General features: G+C 36.2%; 1 long non-coding RNA gene across 1 annotated transcript; it reads right to left on the bottom strand.

Annotated features, from left to right (window-relative positions):
- Positions 1 to 278: 278 nt before the first annotated feature.
- On the bottom strand, positions 279 to 795 carry LOC116172770. The gene is made up of 2 exons (XR_004145751.1): positions 731 to 795; positions 279 to 686 (listed from the first exon to the last, which is right to left on the bottom strand). It is a non-coding gene; the product is annotated as an uncharacterized LOC116172770 (long non-coding RNA).
- Between the last annotated feature and the right edge of the window lie 1,843 nt (positions 796 to 2,638).

Here is a 2,638-nt window from a genome sequence, read left to right as displayed (position 1 = left end):
TTTAAATAATTTACAAAGCAGAAATAACATACTAAACAGCTATGGTAAAACCTTAGACTTAGTTCTTACAAATATTGCTGAATTATCTGTCAGCTGCGCTCATCCATCTGATTTATTAGTAGGTTTAGATCATTACCATCCTGCTCTTTTGTTGCATGGTGATCTGATTATTCCACTCAACAGAACACAACTGTTGCCTGACCGTATGTACAATTTTGCCAAAGCAGACTTCTTAAGCATTTATTATGCATTAAGAGATACTGACTGGTCTAATGTAAGTGTCGCTGTTGATGTCAACGATTCGGTTAATGTTTTCTATGACCTTCTGTACAAAATATTGGACAAATTCTGCCCCAAGAAAAGAGTTAGGAGTGGTTCATCCTATCCAGTCTGGTTTTCGACAAATATAGTGGCATCTATTAGGCTTAAACATAAGCTGCATAAAAAATACAAAAGACTACGTTCACTAAATGATCCATGTGCATCGGATAGTTATGTGCAGTTCTGTAATTTACGTTCATCAGTAAAAAAGGATATATCCTCAGCATACAGGCAATATCTTATTGGCATTGAAAATGAAATTGGGCGTGACCCTAATCGCTTTTGGTCCTACGTGAAGCACTGCAGGAGGCAAACTTCCCAGGTGTATGAAGTTGAGTTTAATGGTGTTGTTGCGTCAACGGGTTCTGAAATATCAAATAATTTTGCTAACTTTTTTGAGTCTGTTTACCTGCCATCTCCATCAAACAAGGATTATTATGACAGCCTTCATAATAACAGTAACCTAGTACACACAGATGTGATTACGTTGAAGGAAGTTGACCAGGGCACAGTCCTAAAAGCTATGAAAGATTTGAAATCTAAAAAATCAATGGGTCCTGATCTCATTCCACAGTATTTTTTCAAAGGACACTCAGAACTGTTGAGTAAACCACTGTGTATCATAATTAACAAATGCCTTAAGTCGAATACCTTTCCTGATGTATGGAAGACCACCAAGGTAACGCCTATATTTAAGAAAGGGAATAGAAATTCCGCGTGTAATTATAGGCCGATTTCTATACTTTCAACACCTGCGAAAATTTTTGAAATTGTCTTGAGAAAAGAGGTTCTCTCACATGCGTTGCGACATATCTCCGATAGCCAACATGGATTCATCTCGGGTAGATCCACTGTCACCAACTTGGTCAACTTCACGCAATTTGTTTCCAGCAGTATGAACCAAGGTATTAGCGTTGACACCATCTTCACGGATCTGGCGAAGGCCTTTGATAGATGTGACCATTCTATCATTATATCTAAGTTAAAATATTATGGCTTATCTTTGGATTTGCTACACCTCTTCAAATCCTATTTTACAAATCGGAGTCAATACGTGTGGTTCCAGGGATTTACATCTAGGCAGTATATCGCCACGTCGGGAGTCCCACAGGGCTCTGTGTTGGGTCCCGTTATCTTCAATCTATTAATAAATGATGTCGTTAACGTGGTAAAGAATTCCAATATTCTGTTATATGCAGATGATTTAAAGTTATTTAAAGCCATTGCTGACGTAAATGATTGTCGAGAGCTACAAAATGATTTAGATGCTGTAAATGTTTGGTTGGAGCATAATAAATTGTCTTTCAACGTTTCCAAATGCTCAGTTCTTACCTTCACAAAAAAGATAGCTCCCATAACGTATGAATATTCCATGAACGGGGAAGAGCTACGACGCATTTTGGAAATAAAGGACTTAGGTGTAATACTGGACCACAGGTTAACTTTCTCTGCACACGTAGAAAACAGTGTAGGCAAAGCATACCGAAACTTAGGATTTATCTTAAGGCAAGCTGCCAACTTTTCTAAAGAACACACTTTAAAGTCTTTATTTTCTGCCATTGTTAGACCACACTTGGATTATGCATGTATTGTCTGGAAGCCTCATTCCTTCACCCATAGGAACAGCCTAGAAAAGGTACAAAAGAAGTTTCTAAGGTATCTCAACTATAAACGTAGCGGACAATACTCATATCTCATACCTTACGCTGAACTGCTGTCATCCTTTAATATGGAATGTGTTAAAAAGAGGCATGAACTTTCCCAATTGAATTATTTGCACAAGTTACTCCATGGGAATATTGCTAACCCCGAAAATCTGGCGCAAATTAATTTTCATGTTTCACCTTTTCTTCGTCGTACCCATACACTGTTTTATATACCTTACTTACGCACAAACTTACTTATTTTTTCGCCATTGATAGATATGCAGCGACTATACAATCAAATCTGTACCTTGTCTGGCAAGGTTGACATTTTTCGTTATAATCTCTCAACGTTTATATCACATTGTAAGTCACTTCTTTAAACATAAAACTTCATTGCGTCTTACCATGCCCATACCTCCATGCACTTCTTCGTCATTTATGCTATTCATACACACACATTCACAAACTTGTACTAAATTTTTACAATTATTTTTGTTTATTTAATATTAAATTGAGTTAGAATATTTATTCTCTGTTTTTCATATACTTGTTCTGTTTACTTATATTCACTTCATGTTTGTTCGTCTTAATGTTATTGTTTAAACTGCTTTACTGTAATTGGGTACATGTAACCTGTTGTAAAGCATGTAAATAAATAAATAAAAAAATAA

This window comes from Photinus pyralis, unplaced genomic scaffold (genome assembly GCF_008802855.1).
Source record: "Photinus pyralis isolate 1611_PpyrPB1 unplaced genomic scaffold, Ppyr1.3 Ppyr1.4_LG5, whole genome shotgun sequence".
Lineage (NCBI taxonomy): Eukaryota > Metazoa > Arthropoda > Insecta > Coleoptera > Lampyridae > Photinus > Photinus pyralis.
Note: the sequence above shows the minus strand (reverse complement) of the source record. Positions and strands in the feature narration are given on the sequence as shown.